General features: G+C 45.7%; 1 protein-coding gene across 2 annotated transcripts in view; it reads right to left on the bottom strand.

Moving 5' to 3' along the window:
- CACNA1I (calcium voltage-gated channel subunit alpha1 I) overlaps nt 1–27,329 on the bottom strand; it is a 146,410-nt gene that overhangs the window by 108,211 nt on the left and 10,870 nt on the right. The window lies entirely within an intron of this gene.

Genomic DNA, 27,329 nt, shown 5'->3' with positions numbered 1-27,329 from the left:
AATAGCTTTATTAATCTCCAGATGATTTAAAAAGAAACTAGTTTAGTATTTCCCCTTTTTAGACTTTCTGCTCCAGCCTCTTTCTCATCTTTTCTGCACTAAAAGTGAAGCGATACTGCTGAAGATTGAAGGGCCAGGAGAAGAGGCTCAGGAACAAACCAACAAAAGCAAGAAAAAGCCACAACTTCCAAATATCGCACAGATGATCTCCATATGACTTGTAAGACGAGGTAGCTCCATCACTTAGAAAATCAGTCCAAACAACACCCAAACTGGAGAACTTACAGATAGCAAAGGCCACACCATACATTTGGCCCCTGAAATACTTTCCAGTCCAGAGAACTCTAGACAAGAGAGTTTTCAATTTAGGCTCAGATGTGATGAAATGACTTTTAAAAGCAAAGTACTGTAACATCTGAAAGAACACGTTGTGACAAAGTATAGCACTCTAGGCTTTTTTTTTTTTTTTTTGTATATACATAAACACCAAGAAAATCACGTCTTACAAAATCCTCAGAATATTTTTAAACATGACAAGCTAGTGAATGAATGAAATTGGTCAATGTATAAATCACAGTAGAATTAAAATCCTTACTATGGCAGTGAATTAATTTTGTGATTGATAGAGATTCATTTCTATGCTGCCACATGTTACTTAAACACACTGATTATCTGGAAGTGAGAACATCCCATGAGTGACAAAATTGCAGAAAACACCAAGTTGTTTTGAGGTAGCCAAGACCAGAACAAGCAGGGAGGAATTTGAGTGAGACCTAAGCAAAGAGACAACGTGATAATAAGTTACATTCAATGCTGGTAAATGCAAATAATACCTCTAAAGAGCAGAAAACTGCACATTATTCACACATCTTTCAGATTTATGAAATAACTGTCTTAGCCAAAGAAAGGAATTGAGATGGCAATAGGAACAGCTGAATGCTGAGCTCAGCTTGCTGTGCAGCTGTGGCAGAAAACCCAACCACGATGTCAGAACATAGGAGGAACAGGATAAAGTGACACAAAGACAGTGCTGAGCCCTCTGTAATTCAGGGACAGGACTGCATCCAGAATGTTATGTGCAGCATTGGCCACCATCTCAAAAAGGAAAAAAAGAGAGAGGGTGGGTAAAACACAGCCATGAGCACAATCACACTGCACAATTTAGGAGGAGATACATTGACAGCTCTTGTAGGTGCCATACCAATCTGGCCTAAGTCCATTCCCCACGTCTCTACCTTCACCGCGTTTCAGGAAAACCAGCCATCTGTACTGCCCCACACATCACTCCCCGCCAAGGTGTTCCAGGACTAGCCTGCAGGAATCAGCCTTGCATTGAATTTAACTCCTATGAATATTAAAACTCAGAGCTGGGAACATCTCTCTTGTTTTTCCAGTGGTTGATTTCCCCCTCCCCTCCACTGTTGTTATTACTGAATTCCCCACTTCTGTTATGTAAAGTAATTTGTGCTATTGTGTTCGGAGAATACAGCTAGTGCAGCAGATAGCACACAAAATAAGATGATATTGCATCACTTATCTGAAAATCCTTGCTTACAGAGGAGAAAAGAGGAGAGTGGGCATCTACAGGAACTGCAGGTGGAGTGGGGGGGAACCTGAAGACATCTGGACCAGAGCAACAGGGTGGGCACTGCAAATGTCACTTGAACAAATAACCTGGGGGGGACACTGGGTAGATGGTGCACTTATATCACAGGTCCTTGGTCACTGCCATCCCCAGGCAGTGCTCACCAAGGAGTGGAGCAGACACTTGCGGCAAAAAAGGGTCCCCATCACTCCTTCCCCATGCCTTTGGAAGAGCCTGCAGCAGCACAGGCTTTTGCTCTGTGTATCCAAGAGAAGCTGTGGCAGAGATAAAACTGTCCTCCATTTGGACAAAGGAAAGAATTTTGGAGCAGACAGGTTTACTTTGGCTAATTAAAAGCACGAGGCACCAAGGAAAGCAGAGCTTTAATCACTGAAAATAGCTGGAATTAAAACTAATCACGAGCATTTAGCACACCACAGATAAAGATGTTTGAAAGTCTTTCTGCCAGGGGCCTGTGGGCTGCCTTTACATAGCTGCAAGAAAAAAGGTACACAGACTGATCCAGCATCACATAAGCCTGTTTACCTGTACACTCTGCCACCCTCCTCAGGGGTTTCAGAGCCCTACCAGAAGAAGACAGAATGAGGGCTCTGTTCCTCAAGCAAAGTCCAGCTCCCACAAAAAGTCACCTCGTTCCTGGCTCAAAAGAGCCCCTCCAGAACATACATCAACAGTGTAAGAAGCAGGAGACCCACAATGGCAGAGAGCACCCTCAACACCCATCTTGCCTTCCTCCCACTCCTGCTGTAGCTCATCACTGCCTATGGTTGCAACTCTGCCTCCAAGATCTCCTTATAGTTCCACCCAACACTGGTGCTCTCTGGTCTGGAAGGCAACAGCAGTCCACCACCTGCTGAGCCAACCTTAAAAGTCACCATAAAACATCACTGACCCTGAAGTACCTGGTGGGTGCAACATGGGAATGGACAAACCCCAAGATCCTAACCCAAGCAACCACAGCAGCAAGCTGCTATGCAGCCAAGATCCATCACTTACGTTGCTGAGGATGGACAGTTCATCCCCGCTACCTCTTACCATGGCCTGAAGCCCAACTCACACAGCAACTCTCCTGTCAACCAAGCCCTGCTCTAATTTCCGAAACAGGAAATCACTTGAAGCACAAGCACACTCACACTGTTCATTGGCCTTCCTAATTTATCAGAGGAGCCATTCCTCTTAATGTGGTAAGAGATGAAGTCCCTGAGTCCTGGCTGCACTGGAGATTCCCCCAGCAACAAACGCAGGCAGAGCAGCTTCAGCAAGTCCAGCCCCCAAGCTTTCAGTCAAGGGTTTTATCCATTTCAGGTCATATCAGAATAATACACCCTTTTCCAGCTTCCTAGGAATTTTCTGCATCTCCATTTTCTAGTATCCTCCTACAGACCCTAATCATGAATGATTTATAATAAAATTCAGAAGAAAGGGTACTCAGCTTGCAATTCTAAATGGCTTCTGCTTACAATATGCCTGTAATTCCTCTTGCTGAGCTTCCACTATATTTTTCAATACTCAAACTGATTAGGAAATGCCCTGTAATTTACTAATATCATACTTTAGCTACTTGCAGACAAAGATGCAGAAGTGAATAATTCTAGCCCATAATATTTTCAACTTGCATGGCTGTACAAAACCAGCACTACATTTAAAACAGCTTTTTGAACGGCTGCTGCAGGTTATATTTCCATGAACCCATAGCTCACCAGTCATGCCATGCCACACGGGTGAGGGCAGCCTCTTGCATGGAGACAAGCTTCCTTTTGTGAATGGAAGAGGTCCATCACACTACACAAATTCAGAATTTAAAGTCCACTGAGTCTGGATAAAGAGACCGCTTCAACAGCGCTTTCACAGGCATGTTTTCTGCCCTTGACCACGCTCAGAGAGGCCCATGACTGCTGGAGGACTGCAGTCATTTAATGTGACCTCCCATGTGGCAGACAGGCATGACACTTACCTCATACAGCATCATTTTAGTGGTGCCTGGTGGCACAAGTTCAGCCATGAGTAGAAACTCCAAGTGCTGTGTTTCCAATGCATCTAAGTTAATGCTACTGAATGATAAATATCAAAGTTTCATTATTTCCAACTGAATGGAGTATGAAAGGTTATTTTTGTTGCCTTTTCCCTAGAAGAGGCAAGCTTGCCTTGTCCAAGTTGCAAATCCTTTTCAGTATCTTCCACTACTAAGTCCTCCTCCTTCACTGGCAAGGTCAGCAGCTCCACCTCACTTTCAGTGAAGTACCACCTCTCCCACGTGCCAAATTTCTGGGAGAGGTGCTGAGCCATGTCCCCTCTGCTCAGGATTAAAGATGGGGAAGAGCCAACAGTCAGCTGGGAGATCCCCAGTCAGATGCCACAACTGGACAGCTCAGCATGCTTTAAATAAAAGGAATGTTCAGGTGTCCACACTCTGCCCCAGCAGAATGAGCAGCTGGCAGCACATGGGATTGTATTAACAGGACTGTAGCCAGTAGGTTATATAATTATTTCCCTTCATACAGTACTTTCTAGAGTATATATGGATGCTTGGTTCACTTTTGGACCTACCAACACAAGGAAGATGATCAACTGGAGCAAGTTCAGTGGCTGGCCACTAAGATGCTTAGGTGCTGGAGCAGTTACTCTGTAAGGAGAAGCAGAAGGACTGGGGATTATTCAGCTTGGAGAGGAGATTTGAGGGATCTAACAGCCCCTCAGTACACGCAGGATGGATCCAGGCTCTTTACTGCAGTACGTGGTGTGACACATTCATTAAAGGAATGAGGGGAAGAAAAAAATTTCCCCTTTGTAGATATGGCAGATGTTGCTGAGAGAGTTGGTGCAGTGTCCATCCTTGGAGGTTTTCAAAATCCAGCCAACCAAAGCTCTGATCAACCTGGCCTGAGTTCAGTGCTGATCTTGCTTTGAGCAGGAAGGTGGACTAGAGGCTGCTTGCAGTCTGCAGGATTTGACATTTTTCTCCCTTCAAAACTACCTATTTCTTCATCTTCCAGACCCATCTCAGAATTCAGCTACAATGTGTGTCTCAGTAACTCAATAAAATGGGATGCCTTTGAAAAATGAAACCCATTCCTTAATCACAGAAAGAAAAACAAAACCAATACAGAAATAAGAGGGAATCTTCCCTCCACCCTTCCTCCACATGGGGGATGTCCTCTCCCCACATCCTTTTCTGAGGATGGATGCTCCATCTGCTCTTTCAGCCTTGTTTATGAGGTTACAGCTCCACTGCTACCCTTGCTCGAGGATTTTACAGCCTTGTTCGCTTGCCAGGCAAAGAAAAAAGTTTCTCTTCTGTAACATGAAGAGATGTCACTTTTGTATTCCTGTCGTTTTTCCCCCAGATGCACATCACTCTCAGTCTCCAAGGGAATGTGCATATTCACACAAAGTTGGAAATGAATATGCCTGGATCATCCCCCAGACCGGGCATGCATACACAGCCTTGTGCTAACACACCCACCCACTCAAAGATTAACTAAATTTTGACCTGATTGCATCCAATTAACCTGAATTTCTCACTTTTCTGCAAAGCAGTTTCCTTCACAAGCCCATTGGCCTTTACCTTGTGGCTATATTATAAGTATTATGCCCTAGAAAAACTCAAAGGGAGAGGTAAGCAAGGAGTGTGGAAGAAAAAGCAGTGTAAGATGCCGGTTTGGGGAAAACAGAAGGGAACAGGAAATTATCAGGAGTATAATTTTCTTACCCAATATATATTTGCTGAAACAACCTATTTGTTTGTTTCGTGGCTCTGGGGACAGGTTTCAGCCATGGGACAACTCCTTCACCTTTTGATATATCAGGAAAGCACCTTCTGTTCTGCAGGTGGCTGCTGAAGCGCCGCACTTGGGCACGTGCTCAAGGTTAGCCACATGCTGGGAAGGCCCCATGGTGCCATACACACAGAGCAAAAATAAACTGAATGTTAATAAGAGGAAGAGAAGATGTGGAAAATAAAGAAGCAGGGAGTAAAATCAGGAAGAAAAGATATCAAAGCTAAGTAAGACAGCAGGAAAAAAGTATGTGTAAGGCTGGGGAAAGGCGCAGGGCGAGCAGTGGATAGGAGAAAAGTTGCATTAAAATATATTTAGAGGAAAAATGTTTTGAGAGGAAAAGCCTCCTGTCCAGGAGAGACAACATTGAGCTAATTGGAAGAGAGAAAGCTACAGCAAAATAGAGAGCAAGCTCCCACAGCCCACCGCTCCCCAGGCAGGGCCACTGGCCCCCTCCACTGCAGGTGTAACCGTGGGGCCGGATCCAGCCTCAGCTCAGGACACGATGCCCCAGTACAGCCAGTAAGTAGCCATGGAGATATCACAAAGAATGGGGGCAGGTGGAGATGGAAAAGGAGAAAACCAAAAAAAATGAGGGATGAAATGAGACCAAGCCCATTTGTCAAACGAAGCAGGAGAAAGAAATAGGGACTTATTTTTGGATAAGTGCTTCTAAAGCAAGCAACCCTGCCCCCTCCTGCTTGTTCCCGTACCCCACCACCCTCCCTCGGTTCACTGCTCTATTTTGGGTTTAATTATACACCGTGCACAGGGTCTGCAACACACCACGATCTTCCCTGGTGCAGCACTCCCCTATTTTGCCTCTTTCCCCCTTTTCATTTTGTGCACAGACTTGCTAAAACAAGAAAGAAAGAAGAAAGTCATTCTGTTGTTTCTCAGAGGAACAGGAACACCGTTTGTTTTCTCTCCCCTTCAATCACACTCATTCTCCATGCCCCAGTGCTGAGGCAGCTCTGTCAACTGTGAGCAAAGGTATCATGTGGCCATTTTTTCCATCCCTTCAAAAAAATAAAAAGAGAGAGCCTGAAAAGGGGAAAATGCAAACAGATAAGAAGTAGAACAAAGGGGGCAGAGAGAAGGAGGAAGACAGAAGTTGTTGGTTTTTTGTTATTGTTGATCTTTTGAGGTGTAAGAAAGCAGGTGACCTTACCCAAACACATAATACAATTCCTACTGTCCCCTCTGGGGTGGTCAACCTTCCCTGCAGCCCTTCTGCTGCCACCCCATTCTCAGGGGAGCCCCTGCAAGAGGCAAAGGCTCCAATTTGGGGACACCCCAAACTGAGGAAGGGACAGATTACATGCAGGCCAAAGCAAAATGCCTCCTGTCCTGGCTCTTCCTAGGCCAGAGGTGAATCACAGAATCACAGAATTTTCTAGGTTAGAAGAGACCTCAAGGCGTCAGGAGCCCCCTGCAAAGTTAAAAAGAAGTTGCCATTGCAAAAAGCTGTGCTGAGTGTGCCCGGGGCGGAGTTGCTGTTTCTGGACACCTTCTTTCCCAATGTCAGGACTTTCTGCCCAACCAGACTGCTCTGAAGTGTTCCTCTGCTGCCTGAGAGCATACAATCAATACTGTTAATTGTTTGCATGATTGCAGCACTCATGCTCTGGTCAGGACCCACATGCCACAAGACAACATAATGATTTCTTCCATCCACCACAGAGCTGCAGCTGCAATGGCATTTGAGGTATCAGTACTAAATTATGGTGGAAGGGGTGTCCAATCCCTGCAGTATCTACAGATACATAATACAATTAATTCTTGCAGCAGGCTCCCAGCATAGCAGGTGTATGTGAAGGGGAGGATGACAGAAAGCAAGGCACAGAGCGCAGATGGATGCAGAGGCAGCGAGCACCTTCCATGCAGAGAGTTGCTGGTGAGGGACCTTCCTCCCTTATTCTTCTCCAATGGAAAGATGAATCAGGAGATGCATTTGACAGGCTTAAAGCTCAAATGTGTCAATCTGAGGAAAAATGGTTCTTTAACAAAAAGATTAAGCTCATACACGGAATACAAAAGGAGTGAGCAAGTCACAGTCTCAAGTGGGAAACTGATTTAACCTTAAACTAATCCAGAGATTTTTTTTCAAATTCTGTGGACTGCAAATTTAGTCCTGAGACAGCAAAAACAGATATTCCAGGTGACATCACTCACACCCCAAAAAGGACAAAGGAATGCATAGAGCTGAAAATCACACAAAACTAATGCAAGAGTTGGAAGAACCAGCTCTTCGGGCCAGAAATGTGAAGGGCTGATCCCATACCCCAGAACAGGGTCCTCTGGTGTCTCAATTGCAGCTGTACCAGGCCTTGCACAACCAGTAAAAGAGCCAGAGCAGCCTCAGTATTTGATCAATTATGCCATCAATGCTTACATGCAAGAAATGCCTTTTTTTTTTTTTTTTTTGGAAGCTTATCGTAGCTATAGCCAGAGCCTCATACAGGCTTGGGGAACACCGGGGCATCGATCCGTGTCTTTTGGTAACTGTGGTGACCACAGTATGAGCTGCATCAGGTTGGCAACTACAGCTGAACAATAGAGAAAGAGCTCTATCTTTTTATGCCAGGCGGTGTTAATCCTAGAAAATAAATAGCATAGCTAAGGGAAATGCAGAGAAATCTAAGGCAAAGCTCGCTGCTCATTCAGAACTCGAAGTACAAGGGCAAATTGCTTTTACCATCCTGATCAAAAAAAAACAAAAAAAACAACACATCGGTAGCACTTAGCGACAACTTTCCAAACAGTGCATGCAAATGAACGTATGGCAGCTAAAAGCCTGCCTCGCTGCAATGCCAGGCACGGGGAGATTGGCAGTAAATGTCTCCTGCGACAGCATGGCTGTCTCCACAGCCCTGCAGAGGAGCACAGGGCTCCTCCACAGAGCTGCCCTCCCCTCGTGAGCTGCATTAGGATGGAGGGTAATCACTGCTGAGTCACTGCCTTGGGATGGGAAAGCAATCTCCAAGCAGGAGGAAGAGGAGGTGGAAGTAACCTCCAGGCTGGAGGTTGGCTCTTGGATGCTTTTCAGAGACGGAGCACCATGGGAATAAAATTAAAGAGAAGAAAATAATACTTGAGGCAACAGCCTCATCTCCATAGTGGCCAAATATTCATCTTCCAAGCCGTGTGGGCTGCCAAGGGGCAGGGATTCCTTTTTGTTAGCAGGAGCTGACGTTAGTGCAGATAAACAGCAGGCTCATGGACCTGCTGACCTGTCCAGGTCAATGCACAGAGGACACAGGCAGGGGCTCTGCAGAAACTCTCCTGCACGTGTCCTAAGGAGGAACAACCCCATGTAATCCCTGATGTCAGATAAAGGACAGGTGTGCACAGTAATTTCTGGTGCAGGGGTCTTCAGATGATGTTCTAAGTCTGTGGACTCTTTGCAAGGGCTTTACTTGGAGATCTCTGTTCCCCTGCCAGAAAAGACAGAAGTAGGACCAAGGTGTTCAAAAGATGGGTAGTTTAGAAACCTATACTCTTCCCTTAGAGAAACTCAAAAAATCAATTTTTCCTAATATGAAAAACAAACAAACAAACAAAAAAAAAAACATAATATAGAAAGTCTGGGGAGTTGTAAAATGTTAAGCTTCCTAAAAAGTCAGTCTGTGATGGTTATTGCAAGGCAGTCTTAAATACGGCTATCCAGCAATTCATGGGATTTACATAAAGCCATGAAATGTGAACATTGCCCAAGAGAACCCACTGCTGAAGAAAAAGCCAAGGTCCCAAAAGAGACAGGAGATTATAGATGTATATAACTACAAGCATTCTGGAAAAAAAAATAATAAATAAAACAGGGGTTAAGCTTATGCTAGTGGCCGTGCACGCATTCTTCAGATATCATCTAAGAGCTCTCTACCTGGTTTTAAACCTTCTCTTCAGGTCTCGCAAAGTAACTGCTTAGATCATTTCAGAATTACAAAATAGTACGTTTTAATTATTTAATAATACATTTCTAATTAGGCTAATCCATTAAAGGAACAATTAGAGAACAAGGTCTGATTTTCCCCTGTGTAATTCCACTTTATTCAAGGCAGAACCTTGCAAAAGTGTCGTAAGTGGTGAAGAACACCCTACAGACAAGCTCTGCTGGGAATATACATGTATTAACTAGTAAATGTATTAAAACCATAATTATAGTAGAGAAAAGCATCTGTATTCCACTATCAAAAGAGTCCTGAGATAAAGCAGCTTTCAGCAAATCACCCAGCAACACAGCCCAGAACTGGCCAGTGTGACACACAGGTTTCCCAAGACAAGTTTCCTGCTAATTTCTGCGATCACTCAAACCTACTTTTTGAGATAAGTGTCCCAGACTTTAAAGTATTCTGCCACAGTAAGAAATCTCACTGGCTTTGGCTTATCAGACTTCACTTATCCGTTTATCTTCAAGCTACAGAATGGCAAAAATTCTCTGGTCCCAAGAGGTGTCAGACCTCCACTGGGTTAGGAGGGCTTTTTTTTTTTTTTTTTTTTTTTAAGAAAATAAAAATGAAACAACATTCACATATCTCCTCAAATGCACAGGAACTCACATGCTTGTGTGCTTTTGTGCTGTAATATTCCCATACAGGCATTTAAGTCTTACACGGTGTTCTGCTCAGATAACCCACACATAAAAACCATAAGCTGTGGGCTGATCGTGACTCCGTTCATTCAGCAAAATCAAAGTGAAGAAAAGCAATTTCTGCCTGTAATTTTGTGTACAGCATATGTATATGTACATGAAAACCATTACATGGCCTGATGTGCACGCTAAGCTGATATGATTAGGCACGTATTTACGTGCAAAGCTTTAAAACATACATTTTGCAAAGATCCATCAGAAGCTTGGCACAGAAATCAACATGGACATTTGTCAGTGCTCTTCCTTCTGGGTGCAAAAAGAGTTTGTGTCTGCACAGAAATCATAACCCATCTTCATTTCAGGAGCCCAGCTACGGATGGCCTCACACGCACAAAAGCTCTGAACAAAATCCAGGCAGATCCCACATTCCTTCCCCCTTGTCCACCCAGGGCCCAACAGCCACGCTCTGGGTCATCCCCTTTTAGTGGGGATTTGACTTGCATTGGATGAAGGTGGCTTAACAGGAAAAACAAATGAACAAAATAAAACCTCTGGAGGAAATAACCATGCCACAGCATAAAGGGGATCAACGAGGATTTGTGAGTGTGATAAACCTTGGACTAAAAACATTGCAAATCTACCACTAGGCAGTAAAAACCACTTCAGGGAAGTGCTGGAACATGGCTTGCCTCCAGCAACTGATTTGAGAGGTGTCAAAAGGTACTGGAGCAGTTAAACACACCGAACAATAGGCCAGCTTTATACTGTAATTTAAATAAGTCAGCTGTACTTCCAGCAATTTTTTCCCCAAAAAACCATGCAGAAAGTGTTTTGCCCCCTGAAGAGCAGCAGCCAGTTGCATTTGGATTGCAGCCTCTACAAAGAGCTAAAAGAAACCACATCCAGGTGTTTCATTACCTTGTTATCAAACACGGTATTATATAAGAGAGAAAGATTTAAGTGGTTGAAAACCTTTTGAAAGGTGTGTGCCCTTTAGCTTGTTTTATTTTATGCCTACCTTTTAATACAGAATAATAAATTCCATGATATAAAATTACAAGCTCATAAATATCAAACAGATTGCTGCAGGCTCCTCTTAAGAGCATGCTTTGGAGCGGCACCTAGACTACAATATACAATGCTAAAGCTGAAAAGATAATGGAGCTTGTTTCACCCACAGTTCCATAAATCCGCTTTGCACTTCCGAAAACGACTGTGGCGTGGTGCAAGGGAGTAGCAAAAAAAAAAAAAAAATGCCCTTTATTTCCAGGTGGAATAGAAACCAAGAAAAGAGCTAAGCATGCCAATAAACACACCAGCATTGCTTCAGTGACATTCCTACATCACACACAACCAAGTTCTCCTGTGGGCAGAGGGCCAGCACAGAGGTCAGATGGGACAGTCGCTCCCTGCTTTCACAGATGTACTTTCAGATCTTGGACAACGGTGTAATATTGGGCCTTTTTGGTACAGCAATGCTATACAAGCTGTAGTTGGTGGCTCTTGGGACTATGTTCTGAAGGGTCTGCAAAAACGTGGCTAATAAAAGCAAATCTATTAATGATAGTCTTACCCTACCTTGGCTAGCACTTGGGTATCTTTCCACAGCTTCAGAAGGACCAAAGCCTACTCTGGCCTTGTCCATGCTCAACCCCAAGAAGTTTCACACAAAAGAGATATCTCCATGTTACCCAGCAAGCAATGCTCACACTGCACTGGTGCTCGGACCCCTAGCACCACACCAACACAGCTCTCAGCCCAGTAACACACACTGTGCCCTCAGCATGACTTATTGCTTCACATCATGCCATCGACTTGGATTTCACCCACACCAGGGCCAGTTCAGAGCACAAGCAGGCAGAACTCCTGCCTGCCTCCAAACGATGTGCAGACACAGCCTCAGCGAAGCAGCTGTCAGTCCCCACATCCAAAGGCGCAGCACTTCAAGTTGAATGACAAAGAGACGCCTAATTTTGCATAAGCTGCAATTAGCAGTTTCACAGTGATGGCTTGCAGCAGAAGCAAATTGGAATGGCATTGGCCACTGAGGGAAGAAATCTGAGGGGAATGTTCTGCTAAATGGAGCAAGACAGATTGCTCCAGCAACACCTAGGAAAAAACACTAGCTCAAATGTATAGCAGTCAGTCTTGTCTTGGAAAATGCAGGTAACAAAGTGACTCGATTCTGCAATGGGGAGAACAGCTCCAACAGCAGACTTGATCGTTTGCTGCAAATAGAGACACGGGAATCCAATTCTCAGCTAGGAAATCTGAGAATTTCTCTAGAACACGCTAATTTCATCCTTTTACCTCCTCATCAAGATGCACACAGAGAAGCAGGCATCCCATTGTACAGCAAATACATATGTCTCAAATGAAGCTAAAATTGACAATAAAGAGCTACATCTATCTCTGCTGGATCTTTGGAACACACCAATGGAAGGATTAGCTTTTCTATCACGGATGCCAACAAGTGGATAAACAAGGACTTTTTTCCCCTGCAATACATCAGTTACCCAAATCCAAGCAAACACCAGAGTTGCAAATACAGCTGGGAGAGAGGCAAAATAAACCAAAATTTTACTATGACATATAAAACCATCATTTAGAGAACCAGCCAGTATGGCTGAGATCAAACAATGCCAGCTGGAAGTCAAAAAGCAAAGCTGCTAGCCATGCAACAGCAATGCAATTATGCACTGCAAAGTGCAGCAGGTCAGAAAATGTTTCTTCACCTCCCCAGAGAGAAATCTGTAGTCTTTGGCATGAAATCAAAATATTTATTACAGGAAAAAAAAAATAAAGATGAGCTGTTTGGATTCTGAAATGCTGCTCCACAGAGTTCTTAGTCACTTAGCATTCAAACTTCTCTTTCTGCTTTGGGATTCCTGTTGACACCCCTTCTGTAAGACAGGACAACTATTTTGGCAACCAGAATGAGCAAACCCTGACAGCCAGACAGCTATAACACAGTATAAGCAACAGTGTCCCACTGATGTCATACACTACAGCTGACCTGCCATGTTATAATGAGCCAGAACATGCAGACCTCGAATGTTCAGGGTTTAAAGCAAGCACTGCAGGCCCTGTGGCGTTTTCCACTTGTTGTCTCCAAATCACCATTTTCTGTCAAAGTGAGGTATTTTCTATGACAAAGCTTCCAGGAAATACAAAAAAAAAAAAAAGAAAAAAACCTTCCTATTGAAAAATGCTTGCGATGAGAGGCTCTCAGGAGGAGACCCAAATTCAAAAGGTATGGAAGAATAAATACCTAATTTATCTGAAATACCTGAGACAAAGACAGAAGTTCAAACAGCAAGATGGACCAAAACAGGGTTACCTTAGCACCAGTAGGGCCCATATGCCCCTGCCCGCAAAACTGAGAAGAGTTTAAAACAGGTGGTTAGCTTGTAAATGAATAATTTGTGGGTGCACCCAGCAGGTGCCAAGGTGAGGTCCCACTAACCAGCTGTCTCTGAGGAGGCTGCAGCTCCCAGACCTGCCAAAATTCAGCAGTTTCCCATATGGGAACTCTCCTGTGCCAGCACATATGACTTAGGTCACCCAGCACACCCTATTCTCTCCCAAAACCGTGGCGCATCACTTGGTAACCCATTTCTTTAGGGGCCCCCAGGGGTGTTCTTCCAGCAGCTGTTGCTGTCACTGTGGGGTCAGAAGAGTGCTGAGCATGGAAAACATCTGTCCCTCCCAAGGCTCCAAACTCCAGGCTAGCAGTGCAGAGAACAATTCATTCTGATAACACAGGAGCCAGCATCTAAGCAAAAGGAGAGGGAAAGGATTACGCTGAAGGTCTGATTACACTGGGAAAAGAGCAGCAGGGAAATACATATGGGAGCTGAAGAAGAGAGACTGAGACCTCCTTCCATCTGGATAAGGGATGGTATTGCAGGGAGCAGACAGGACAGGCAACAAGATAGGACTGGAATGAGAATTAAGGATAAGTGAAGGACAGAGCAGGACAGACTGAAGGAGAAATCAATCTCTAAGACCTGTGCTCCCTCCAACATGCCGCTGGGTACAGCTGGCAATAACTTTCTCTGCTTCTCCAATACTCTTCTAAAAAGCCCTAACAGACAAAAAGCACACCTTTACTTGGCTAAACAGTAAAGCAGAAAAGTTGCAGGAAAGGTGGAAATTCAGCATTTTTATTAAATGGCTCAAGTCTACTGAGGCCACCTAGAAGTTTTAGCCGAGGACAAACCGTGTGCATTCTGAGATAGTGGTTATGGATTGGCTTGTAGTTTTCTTCAGCAGACGTTTAAAAAACACAAGACGACCAGAATTATAGTCACATACATTCTAATATTTATCCTGTTATTAGAGTTGAATGTCCAAGACACAAGTAGGGAAACAGTAGTATTAAAAGTAATCTGTGTAGCCCCAATTTGTAGTCTGTGTATATAAAAGTAATTGCTGGTGGTGCCAGCTCAGCTCCTTTGTCATCTTACCCTTGTTTCACATGAAGGACAGGAGCAGGCAAAAACAAACTAGGACTACTCAGCTAAAGGACATCAGCAGGACCCCTGCTTTTATTGCAGAACACAGAGTGACCACGCACACATCACTGAACTGCAGGAAGGATAAGCACACTGCAGCTGAAAGCTGCAAGACAGAGTTCAGATCTCCAGATCCTGCCTTCCTCCGTGAAAAAGGTCACTTTTAGCAGGTAGTCACCAAATGTTAGTTTTTATCATGTACTACAGACCAGAAGTCCCAAGTCTAGTTTAAGGGAGGACTGACAGCTCACTTCTGCACCTGAGGTCTCCACACTTTGAAAATAGGAAGTGTTACATAAATGCTCTGAAAAAAACTGGTCCCAGGTATCTGTAATTAGGATTTCAAAATTAGCGGATGCTTCTGATTTCAATCTGTGCACACTGCCATCCCCTCTGTATAAGCAGGGAACCAAGAGCAGCCCTTTCCTCCCAGGGGTGTTGTAAAGATAAATTAATGTTTGTGAAGCACTTGGGTTCTATAATGATGAGTGCTCAGATACTACTGTGATAAAAAAAAAAGACCACAAGGAAATCAATAATCCTGTCTTCAGAGCAAGGCTTAAACAGTGTGTTGTCAATAAGGCCTAGAGCCACGCATTGAACAAACACAGGAAAACAAAGTGTAATCTGGCTGCTCATTAAGTGAGCACCATCCTTCGAGCACCTGACAGAGGCAGGGGACTGACGGGAAAATATATATGGGCTGTGAGCAGATCATGAAAGGCACTGGCCATCTTAATCCTGCACCTTGAGTGCTGGAGCACTTGGCTTTGCAACAGTTCCTTGCTTTTTCATCCTCCCCTTTTTTTCCCAGCTTCTTCAGTTGCTCAAGTGTGTCTTAATTAGCCATCACAACAGGTGGCAGAGCATGATCTTTATTTGCAGATGAGCAAGAACAAAAGAACTCACTGACATGTGTAAGGTTAACCTTAGACAGCATAGAGAGTAAATATGGATGATTCTGGCCCTAAACCTTTGCTGCAGGACAGTTCATTCACCACCCTTGTGCACAGGAAAGCTTTAAACATGACATTTTTTGCATTCTGACTTAGGCAAAAACATGCTGAGGCATTAGTACTGACATATTCTAGCAATACTCATAAAAGAATGAACAGCTGAGGCCCGAAATTTATTTTCTTGCTGGAGAAAGCCACCCTCACATCATTTTCAAGTGTCATTTCCACTTGGATCAAGTCCCTGGGTCCAGTGCCCGATTTCAGGGGACCCAGAATTGAGCTCTGTGACTCTTGCCTGAGCTAAGTGAGCAAACCTGGAAAGCCTTGTTCCCCAGGAAGGGGAGGCCACATCCCAGTGAGCTGCCACTGCTTCAGCTGAAAGACCTATTTTTAAATCAGGAATAAAATTAGACAAAACCAGGAAAGGATGCTGCCCCTGACTTTAGGCTTAAGGAGCAAATGTTATCAATAGGGCTCTAGTAGAGATGGGCTGCGTGCTATGAGATAGCTATTCACCAAGGAGAACAGCAAATTAGAAGGAAAGTGCCAAGAACAGCCACCGTGCCTTGGATTAATGACAAGAAACAACATCTTTATGTAATAAGATCCAGTGTGTCTAGCACTGTAAACTGCAAGGAAAAATTGAAACATGTACAAAAAAGCTGAAACATATCCAATTTTGCTCGGGTTTTTTTTTTGAGCCTTGAGCACACTGGGACACCTCTTCCTGCCAAGGCAAAAGAATAGAGAGGATCTGGGGAACGAAGGCAGAAAAAAGGCAGCAGCAGGAAGAGCTCAGGAGACGGAAAAAGTTCTTCGCGTCCCTACAGCTGAGCAGCCGTGTGTTCACAAGCACAGGTTGCTCCACTGACAGCCCTGTCACCTGCTGTGAACCAGTGCCAGGGAACAAAGCACCCAACTACTGGCATCCAAAATGCTAGTCTTATCCCTGATGAGAGCAAACGTGGATGGGGTGCCTTCATCGACATCCACGGTGCTGGTGCAGCGCTGCCATTAGCAGTCAGCAAGAGCAGAGCAGCCTGCTGCCAAACTGGAGCCAAACCAAGCTCAGCACATGTGTAATGGCACATACCTCTCCCATACACACAACGGTTCAGATTCCCCTCAGGTCGCTCCAGCCAGCGGGCAGGGAGTCCAAGGGAAGGCAGGGATGCAGGTTAAGCTAGTAAATCAGGGTCCCTTTCTAATCACTGATGGGAAATCAACACTTCTATGGGCCATCCAGCCTACCTGCCTTGGGCATTAGCAACCAGACAGCTAGCTGAGAGAAGACACTTGTCTTCTAGACAGCTCGCTCCCACATATCAGGCCTGTTGCTGGGGGTGATTTCTAGAAATTGACTGAACCAAATAAACTTGCTCCAAGTGGAGCAGGCTCTCTGAAGGGACTTGGGTCTATCAGCACCACACTCACCTCAGCTTGAGAGAGCCCTGTGACACTGAGGTGCTGGGGACACCCATGCTCTCAAGTGTGTATATGCTCCACAACGAAGCTGTGGCTGACCACAGCACCTTTTCTACACACCCAGGTCTTGCTAATACTCCTCCTGGGGTTGGCCATGGGTTCTCAACCCAGGGGATACCAGATCTCCAGGGCACTGCTCTGTATGTGATGCATCCCTTTCCTCCATCCCCCTCACAGCACCTCCTCACCACTGCTCCAAGGGAAGCAGAAACACCAACTGAGGTTGCAAGGCAGCAGGGAGAGGGGAAAAGAGATAGAGGCATCACTGAGACTAGTAAGAGACAAAGAAGAGAGCACTCTGAGGAGGTAATGTGAAGAGATCTGAGAGAGAGAGAAGCAGACACACTTAAGGTAAGAGCTATCAAAGTGATAAAACACTGGGTAAGGACCAAGGTGCCTACACCATTAAACAGATGGAGAGTCTGATTTTGGGAGAGGGCAAATGTGTGTATGCTACTACAAGAGAGAGGCTTCAAGGCAACATTGCATACAAACCAGAGAACTCTGCCCACAAGCCTCCCTCTGTGAGGAACACAACATTCATCCCTCCTCCTCCTCTAATCAGGGCTTCTCATCTTGCCTTCTGCCCAGACAGGAATAACACATACAAAAAGCTCAGGCAGATACTAAAAATTAACTATGTCCCTACCCCGCTGCCCATCAAGCTGTGCCACCCACTGGCAAGTGAACCACCCCTTGAGCTCTCTCTGGCTTCATATCATCCTCTGCCCCACCAAACTGTCATTTCCACCCTCTGAAATTCATCTTGGAGAACACTTTCTACAAGCTACCGTTTCCTTTAAGCAGCCTTTTAAGAAAGATCACTTTTCCAATTTGAGTTTCTCATCCCTTCAGCATCTTCCCATCCCCCCAAATTTCTCTCCAAAGAATATTGACATTAGCTGTATCCATAGATTTTTTCTCCATTTTCCCTTTCTACTTTTTAGATGCACAGGCTGTTTCTATGAAGAAGAGGGAATGGTTTCACTGATGATCCTCTCTGAAGCCTTGGTGATTAGGCTGTGTTACTATCATTAAAACACCTGTGAGCAAGTATCAGCTCCCATAGATTGAAAGCAGATTTTACCCACTTGGTCTAAAAGCAAGCAGCATTTCCCATCCTTTTTACTAAGCTACGTAACCACTCCTGAATGATTCTGTCCTTTACAAGGTTACTTATTGGATACCCATTGAAGCCTGCATTCATCTACCCCTACCTACCCTTTCCAGTCACCATCTGTCCTGGTTTCAGCTGGGACAGAGTTAGTTTTCTTCACAGTGGCTGGTATAGTGCCATGTTTTGGATTTAGGAGAAAAATGATGTTGATAATACACTGGCGTTTTAGCATACGCTCTGCTCAGCAACTGAGAAGTCAAGGACTTCTCAGCTGCCCTGCCAGCAAGGAGGCTGGGGGTGCACAAGAAGCTGAGAGGGGACCCAACCAGGAGAGCTGACCCAAACTGACCAAAGGGATATTCCGTAACACACGGCATCATGTGGAACAAGAATGCTTGGGGGAGTTGGCCAGGGAGCTGCCATTGCTTGAGGACTGGTTGGGTATCAGTCAGTAGGTGGGAAGCAATTGTGTTGTACATCACTTGTTTTGTGTATTCTTATTATTTTCCCTTTCTCCTAATTAAACTCTTTCTCTCAAACCCACAAGCTGTGCTTTCTCTCCCCCCCAATCCTCTCCCCCATCTCACCTGGGGGAGCAAGCAAGTAGCTGTGCTGTGCTTAGCTGCCTGCCAAGTTAAAACACACCACCTTCCTTCTCCCAGCTTTGCCAAGCTGCTACTTCTCTCTTGCAGTATTCAAGCGTAGTCCTGCAAATTAAGCACGGCTTTAGAAAATTGATTAGATCTTAAAACCACAAACTGTGCTGAGTCTAAAGAAAAGGGCATGAGAACCACATCAAAAGTTAGTCCCATTAAAAGAGAAACCTTGGGGTGTGAGGGTAGGAGGAGCAGTCTGCAGAAGGCAACACCTAAGTAATTCTGAGTGCAATTTGACAAGTAAAGACAGAAGAAACAACAAGTGTTTCTCATACACTCAGCAAACAGAGGAAACAAGAGCAGGTTCCTTTGAAACACCTGCATCTCTTGCTGACAAATATGGGTGTTATGACTAAAGCAGAACTTCTCAGCTTGTGGGAGCTTGAGCTGTTGTGAGAACACAGAAAATGCTGTGGATTTGGTGTAAAGATACGAGCAGGACACGTACAAGTAATATAACAGGTCTGGGCCTTTGTGCAGTGAAAGAAATCCTTCAGTCTAGTTGGTGATTTCTGATAGCAGCCTCGGGATAATGAATTGCCTGCTCTCTTGTTCACTGTGCTCCAGGTTTGTCCTCAAATGAACTTCAAGACATGGGCTGAGCCTCCCACTAGTTAGTAAGTTGGTCAAGATCTTTTTTTGTAACCAGTGCCTGTATCACCGCCTAGAAGGAAAAGGTCACTAATTAAATTCTTAGACCAAAGGTCCACAAACACTTGAAGAGGAGGGAGGGAAGACAAACAAACCAAGCCATGATGTAGGATGCACTGTGCCCAGACCAGTCAGAGGCCAACCTATCCAACCAAGGAAGAGGTAATCTCCTCCTTTAGGGGGTTCCTAAAGCAAGCTGCTCATCTCCTTGTTACATCTACTTACAAAGCAGGGGAGAGTCAGAGCCTGTAGTTACCTCTCCTGGGACAGGGCTCTTACTCATGACCTGTTTCCATTAGGAAGGATGAAGGATAGGACATCAGAGCCTGGGCAGGGACACTTCTCTGCTCCCACTCAGCAGGTAAACATGGTATGGGCACCTCAGGATGCTGAGATGGCAGCCTCCAACTTCACTCCTGGTTATTGATCATGAGCCAGAAATTATTCCCACCAAAAGGTATTTAGACTGGAGCAGCTCCTGCTCTGCTCTCTCCGGAGCTGGAGATCTGGTGTTCCCTGGACTGGGAGCACTCAGAAAAAGGGCAAGAAACTTGAAAGTAAAGGAGTAGAAAAGCCCCGGTGAGAATTAAGCAGAGGAATGTTTGCTAAAGGAAATGACAGTGTTTACAGACTCTCAGAAAGCCTATCAGAGAAATAGTCTGGGAGCAGTCAGAGGAATATAACAAAAATAAATGGGCATCTTGAATTGGACCAAATGCCTGTCCAGCCTGGGCTCCAACACAGCTGCCCAGGGAAGTGTGAAAAAAAATGGGATCAGCAGGCATAATACTTCCCGTAGGCACTTTTTCAGCTGCCAACTGCTCTCAGCTCACCAGCTCCTGAGCCAAATTCACCATTCACTTCCCCTTCATGGTTGCCTCCTAATGAGGGGTGAACGGGAACAGCCAAGAAGAATAACACCTGAGGAAAGCTAAAGAAATATTGATATCAATCTTAATACGGGATAATCGAGACAGCACCAACACGTAGGCTTTCCATACATGATCTACTCAGATGTGAAGCTGCCATACCACTCTTGCAAATGCAGATGTCTCAAGAAATTGGATAGTGTTCTGCTGACTTGTACGGTGGATATTTTATCAATAGCCTTAACCAGATATTTCAGTACCTTGTTTCCCGTTACAAAAATGGGTGGAAAAAACATTCTGAGCACTTTCTGGCTCTGATTACCAAACAACGGAATAAACAGCTCAAGCTTATTGGAAGCTATCACTCCTAGGGAAGGATGCTAGTTCATTATGAAAGCCTGTTATTTTGTCATCTGAGATAACATTTACTTTTTGTTCATTCCTTTAGCTCATGCTGGTGTAGTTCTATGCTTCTGTTGAAAGGACCCATGGCACATTTTGCCTTAAATACAGTAATATTTATCTACTGAACTGTCTTTGTGACGTTTCTGATGCCAGACAGAGCAATCACAAAGCTGGAGACCGATGATCCAGACTCACTTGCTTTGTGAACCATGTCAAACATACCTCATATCCTCCCAGCCACCAAAAAAAAAATAAATAAATAAAAGAGGTGAACATGCACTTGCTGACCTGACACCTGCAGATCTTGGGTGAATCAGAGGGGAAAAAAATAGGCAATTCCACCCTCTTAGTAAAGGTCAAGTGTGGTTTGTGGGGAGGGGGAAGCAGCAAATTGCTGGGCAGGATGCATCATGCACAAGGAAATCACAAAAGCAAGATGCAGCATCTGTCACCTCTAAATGGAGCCTCCAGAGCTGAAGAATTCAGAATTAAGCCTGGATTGTTGTCTACATTTAGAACAAAGACTGCTACAGGTGTCAGGATTTATTTATTTATTTATTTATTTTTACATAACCAAAGCTTGACCTAAATTACTAAATTAATATAACACTGGGTTTGGGGGGTAGTGCAGTCATTTGTATGTGTTGACTTAATGGCCATGTTCCTCCCCCTTCTGGATTTCTCTCTCAAACTAGGTCATGGTGACTACACACATCCATTCTGAGGGCAATGCCTCTCCGCTTGTCCCATGGGAAGAAGAGTAGAAGAAAAGGGTGAAGCTATTGCACACATTCACAGTATTTATACCTAGACAGAGTGCAGTATGCACTGATTTAAAATCTCTTGAGAAGAGGAAGCCAAGCTTTCTGGAGTAAGCTTTCACCCCTTCTCTAAGGCAAGTTCACAAGAAGAGCACTCAGTTCCTGCTTTTCCAGCACCTCTGCTGAAATTATTTGACCCTTACTTTCCTCTGGGGTCCCTACAGCACTGCTGGGAGAGGCTGCCAAGTAAGCAGAGAAAGCACCATCCCCGACAGACTCAGTTTCAGCCCCACTGACCAGTAACACTGCTTTGCCTGTGCAGCATGGTCAGCAGCCTTTTGATGGGTGCCCGGCACTACTCACAGCATGCTCATCCTCTAGCAGGAACAAGCAGGAGAAACCATCCTCCACTATTGCTTGGATCTCTAGGCTCTCAGTGGCATCCACTCCTTCAAGAGATCCTCCTCTGCCTTCCACGTCAACAGAAAAATCCTTGTGGTTAGTTTCAGTCAGATTCTGCTCCTGCATCTTCACTGTGCAGGTGACACAGCACTGGTACAGGCTGCCCAGAGAGGCTGTGGACTTTTCCTGCTCATAGATCTACAAAAACCACCTGGGCAGCCTGATCTGGGTGGTCCTGCTGGAGCAGGAATGTTCCTTCCCACCTCAACCACCCCCTGGTTCTGTGATCACCTCAACCGAGCCCAAGGCTTCACTGCACCAAGCACTGCTCAAGTCCCCCACTTCTCCACAAGAACATTGTCAAAAGGACAAGAGAGGGGGTGGAAGGAGAGAGCTGGAGAAGGTGACCCCCATACATTGTGTATCTTGCTGCAGCACAGTAGGGTGAGGGAAAAGGTGTGTCAGTGCCCAAAGGGGACAGAAAGACACCCTACCCCAGCAGTGGGAAGGAGGGAGCAAAACCTCACTAGCCTGAAGCGAATGGTTTGAGGGATGCTGTCAGTTTGGGGGATGGGGAAAAAGAGGAACAAAGTGAGGAAAATAAAAGCAAAATAAATCTTGGGGCTGAAGATGGTGTTTTTGTCCAACATAAACAGCTAGTGAGTGTCACGGCTACAGAAGAGAACATAAGAGGTAAGGAGAGATGTAAAGCAGAGCTGCAAGTTGTCAGATTTTATTTTTATAATCTTCCCATTATCAGCCAAATTTTTCTTGTCCTCCCCTTGGCCCAGCATCTCAGCACTGCTGAGAAGCTAGCTTGATGGAGCATCTTAAATATTTCATGCAGCCTTCAGACTTGCAATCCTTCTCTCCCCATCTGCTTCAGCCCAGCCCTGCCGAAATCTCAGCAGGCCCATGGCCCTTGGCAGCCTGCCTGGGCAAGGGCTCTGCTGGCCCTCCGTTCCCTCAGTCCACCTCCCTTCACTCTCCTCTCCTGCCCTATTAAGCCTCCCATCATCCCTTCTCTCCATTCTGCCCACAGAGAAATCAAGTCCCAAACCAAATTTATTTCTCCCTGCTTCCACACTTCCTCCTGATTCCCTTTTCTTCAACCTCCAGCCTCTTTGTCTCCTTTTCTATTCATTTTCTGTTTTATTTTCATTCTTAATGAAAAGATTCTCCATTCTTGCCTGAGGTCAGGATTAATAATCCACACTTCAGACATGAGTTAATCCCTCAGTAAATCGAGTGTGGGCACAAGGAATTTGGCAGGCTGATGCGCAGGCGGGAGACCATCAGCAAAGCTGCACAGGGACCCTACAGGAGGCTGGCAGGGTCCCCAAGAAAGACTCCACTGGGGCAAGTCACCTGTGGCCAGGCTCAAGTCCTGGTTTTCCCAAGTGAAGGGTGTTTGAACTGAGCCCTGCAAGCAGGGAAGGGAGAAGTTTTTTCTTTCAGACACTAGGCCACTAACAGAGCAGATATTGAGGGGCAAGAGGGGAGGATGCCAGTGAGACCTGATGGGGCTGGTGCTCAGCACTCTGCAGTGGGGAAGAGCATGGTTTGCCCTGCTGAAGGGCTGAGTCAGGGCCAGAGATGGATCTCAAGGCAGAATGAGGTAGCAGATGGGGAGAAGAGCTGATGGAAGAGCCACAAAACTAAGCACGATGATAAACAGGGTCAAGATCTTTTCTTGCTGATAACCTCTCTAAGGCCACGTTACGTGTAATATCTTGTAGTCAAGGATCTTACGAAATTTCCATTACAGGACCATTAGCCTCCTCTTCAGTTGTTAATGAGAGTATTAAGTAACACCAGCTCTCCACCACCCCAGCTCTGCTCCTGTTTGCCTTAGTGGGAGCACTGCCATCAGTTCTGCTGCCTCCAGTCCTGCACCCACGCTTGCCTGGCTTCCCAGAAAGGTCCCATCTCCCTCCCCGCATTGTTATCTGTGTGGAAGCAGTGGCAGGTGCTCTCCCATACTCCCACGACACAGGAAAGCAACACATTTGCCTTGGATGGCAAGTCCCAGAGAGGCTGGTTCACCCAGAGAAGTCACAGAAATGCCCAGGCACTGGAGGGCATGGGGGCCATGCTACAGCAGGAAATGAGGTGGCTTCGCTCTGCTTTGTTTTTAATCTCCTCGACACTCTTCTGTGCCTGAATGGGATTAGAGAAGCAACAAGGGAGCTTCACTGCCAGGCACACTCCATGGCAACACATCAGGTTTAAAGACATGCCAGCTCCTAGGTACGCTGCCTCATCCTATTCCCCAGGTCCCCTCTCCTGTGCTGCCTCCACGCTCCAGCTCACCTGGCTGCCCCAGGAGGTCCTGCCTAGCATCTCTCCCTCAGATGGACAGGTACACCAAGGACCAGTGAACTACCTGAACCAAAAACCTCCACAGCTCCCGGACTTGCTATCACCTCTTCTTAGACCTTTCTCTTCCTCTCCAGCAACACCTGCCTCAAAAGCATCCCCAGAGCAACATCCCACCACGGCACGGGCAGCAGCCAAGCACAGGCTCCTCTGGGAGCTCAGCTCCCCACTCACAGCCAGAGGAGAAGGCAGGAAATGTTCTGCTTTGTCTCCTCTTCTCACTAGGCCTCCCGAAAGCAGAGAGATGACAACTCAACAGCTGCCTCCCCTGTCTGGGGAATGGGGTGGGAGGCACAAGCATTTTGGGGAAAGGAGAATTGATCTGAATAAATCACAAACCAAGCGAAGCTGAAACTCAAAGCCACCTTGCCAGCTCAGATTTCATTGTTTCAATAAATGCCTAGTGAGGACAGCACATGAAGACAGCTCAGACAAAGGCTGTCCTTTAAGGTATATTCAGCCTGACCAGAACATAAAAGGGGGACAAAGTCTGGCAAGAAAGAGTTCATTCCTTCTTGTAAGATTTATACCCCAGTTTGAGAAACCCGAGAGGCCCTGAGCTGGGGTTAACTAGCAGAGCTCTCCAGAAGTCAATGAAGCTGTCAGTTTATTATCCACAGAAGGTACAGCTCACACAGCTTGAGTCCTTACCAGCCCTGAGCTCCATATCTTCCAAGGAGGCTCAGACCTGCCTCTGCCAAAAAAGTCTCGCCACAGATCATTTCTCAGGTGTAAACCCCAGTTTCCCATAGTTCACTTTTCAACCAAATCACATCTCACATCCCTCCCCGGCTGCCTGAATAAGTCAGGCCACAAGGTGGTCAAGGAAGGGCTGAGAGGGCTCCACTGCTTCCTTCAAAACTCCTTGCACTGATGATCCACACCAGAACCACAGCACACACAAGCCACTTTTGGGAGCCCACTGATTTTAACCATCTGATGCCCTTTGGTCACTACCATCCACACCAGTGGCCTCCAGCTGACCCAGTACGCACCATCCCAGAGTCTCCTTCACGATGACCAATCCTCCATCACAGCTCCACAATCCCCCCTACACCCTGAAGAGTAACACCAGGTTTAAATCACCACCGTCTAGAAAAAAAAAAAATACTAATGAAGTCCAAAACTAATAAGGTCTGCTTTAGAATTACATCACAGGGTCTCCCCTCTTTTCCCTGCATCTCCTCTCATCACCCAGCCAGATACATGGAGGAAGGCATGGCGCATCTCTCCTAGGGATAATTAAAGAGGAACTTGCCAGCAGGTCAAATATTTACCTAAGCCTCATCAATGCAAATGTCTTATAATCCTTCTGTATCTTTCAGGGATGGCAAGAGGAGAATGGTGAGTACTCCTCCAATTTATATAGATGCCTGTAAATTGGAGTAATAAAAAGCTCATTTAGGTTATTTATTATGTAGTAATTGTATAATTATTAGTCAAATACATTTATGCTGAATGTATCATCAATAAAGAGAGTTAATAATACATAAAAGCAATATATACACACGGTAACATTCTGTGCACTCTTCTGTCCAAATCTAAATGCATTCTGACCATCTTACACGCAGACACTGCTGCTGAGCACCACGCTGGCTCTCCAAGCATCGCCTGTTAACCCCAGCCTGCCACTCAGTACGTGCATGTCGAGGAGTGGAAAGGGAGATTGAGATGTAAGTCTCGTGACAGTGCATTTGTGGCCTCCGTGCCATTGCCAAATGCGAGCATGTAGCTAAGTGCATGAGAAAAGAGTAATCCTGCATCCAGTGGAGAGGTGTCACGGCGATGGATGAGGAAATCCCTCACGCACAGGAATGTGCAATGTCACAGGTACAAGACGAAGCCTCAAGTGCACGACGCTAATCTGCTTAATCACACTTGAGCATCCAAAGCAACCAAGTGGCCTGGGAAGGAGGTAATCACTTTTGTGCTCTCCTGTTACAGCTGCCTAACTTAACACCTCTCCTTCCCTCTGATGGGACCACAGCCATCCCCTGCCCTGCTCGGAGAGTCCCAGGTCACTTGGCCACACACCCTCCTGCCTTTAAGCATCAGCCCCACAGCTCACACCTCTATTTCAAGCAATACCCAGCCCTCAGCGAGGGCTGTGCCCAGGGCTACTCTCCTCCATCCCTTGGAAATGCTGCTCAGAAATGTCTTGACAGCAGCATGCCCACGCCCACAGATGCAGCAGTGAGGCTGCTACAGCAGCAGGATAAGCCTTGGGCATTTTTATTGCCCAGAAACTTGTCTCAAGCTGAGCACAAGGAGAGGTGTAGGCCAAGCGTTGCAGACATCTGAAATGTAAAGCTGGAAGAAACTCAGCTGCCCAAGCTGAAAGCATGTACTATCAATGCATTTACCCACTCCTCCAGAGACACCTGGTCTTTATTTCAAAGGGCAGATATTGGCACACGCCCCAGCTTAACAGGCTTACAGCAGTTCCTCTGCTCTGCCTCCTTCCCCTGCCTCTCCCTGTTGATGCTGCAAACAGAAGGGCAGAGGGGCTTGCTCCAAGTGCAGTGCTCAGACTGTGCCCATGAGGAACAGAAAGAAAACACATGGACACAATTCACCATAGGACAAGGGAACAAAAAAAAAAAAAAACACATTCAAACAGGGCAGAGAGGAAGAGCCATCAAAACAAATACTCACCAGATCCATGCAAACAAGAGTTGGCTGACAGCAATCTGATCCTCTCTGTCCCTAAACCATGTAATCCCATACAGCTACAGCCTGACATAACAAGAACTGCAACCCCAGCATTTATGACTCCATTCAGGAGTCAAATTCAGTGATGTCCAACTCCAAAGTGCAAGCTTAGTTCCCACCTCAGGAACATGGTTCACAAAAATTGAGATTTCCCTGAAGGTTGGAGTAACCTCCAAGCTGCCACCTTCCTCCTCCTCATGTAGCAAAGTCCAAGTACCTAGTTAATGCTACTTCTGCAAGTACAGAGCATGCAGAAAGCCCCATGGAGCAGGATATCCCAGAGCAGACCTCCCCAGCCTGCCCTCCTCCCATTAAAGTGCCTGGAGAAAGGTGAGGGGAACCCTGAAGCACGTTTCTCCATGAGAAGTTCCCCTTCACCAGAGAAGGGAGAAGCATTTTGCCTTCTGCAGCCTACCTATGATCTGAATTCATGTCTCACACCCAGA

The sequence above is a fragment of the Aythya ferina genome, assembly GCF_964211825.1.
Source record: "Aythya ferina genome assembly, chromosome: 1".
Classification (NCBI taxonomy): domain Eukaryota; kingdom Metazoa; phylum Chordata; class Aves; order Anseriformes; family Anatidae; genus Aythya; species Aythya ferina.
Note: the sequence above shows the minus strand (reverse complement) of the source record. Positions and strands in the feature narration are given on the sequence as shown.